Consider the following 678-nt stretch of genomic DNA (forward strand, 5'->3'; position numbering starts at 1 on the left):
ATTCCGGTAGGAAAACCCTGAGAGAGAGAGAGAGAGAGAGAGAGAGAGGGAGAGAGAGGGAGAGAGAGAGAGAGAGAGAGCGAGACCGTGTCCGCCCCTCCGCGCAGGAGGGAGTACTGTAGTAAAGCGATTCCGGGGAGCTTCCATAATACCGAGTAAGGGCAGACCACCAGATATTATTATGGTGAAAATCACTGCGTGTAATTGTCCAGAATAAGATTCTGGAGTTCAGTCAGAAAGTAACAACTTAAGCCACAGTAATAGATCTGATTGTGTTCTACAACTCTCTTTGTGCCCAAGAGGCGTGATGTCATTGGTGGCAGGTTTGTTCTGTCCGAAATGCTGTAATCGCTGAAAAAACACACAAAAAAGCTGTTTTTATCGCTTCATGGTAGCACAGCAGGAGACTATATATGCACCATCGTCGTTTTCCTTGTAAGAATCTATTGTATAAAGTTGGGTGGATGAGTGAGTCAGGATAAGAGTCAGTATGTCAGTCTGATACCCTCTGCTGGATACATATAGTGGTATAGTATGGGGTGTTTCTAATGGCTGAATTGTGGTTAAAACGTGGACCTACACAAAACAAAGGAGAAATAAATGTTTAAATACAAAAAATTGTTACTCGAAATTTGACACCTGCTTTTTTCATCAGACTTTCAACAATATTAAACTCGT

The sequence above is a fragment of the Rhamphochromis longiceps genome, linkage group LG16, assembly GCF_057381845.1.
Source record: "Rhamphochromis longiceps isolate RC_006_pf linkage group LG16, R_longiceps_female_GT1.1, whole genome shotgun sequence".
In the NCBI taxonomy this organism is placed as follows: domain Eukaryota; kingdom Metazoa; phylum Chordata; class Actinopteri; order Cichliformes; family Cichlidae; genus Rhamphochromis; species Rhamphochromis longiceps.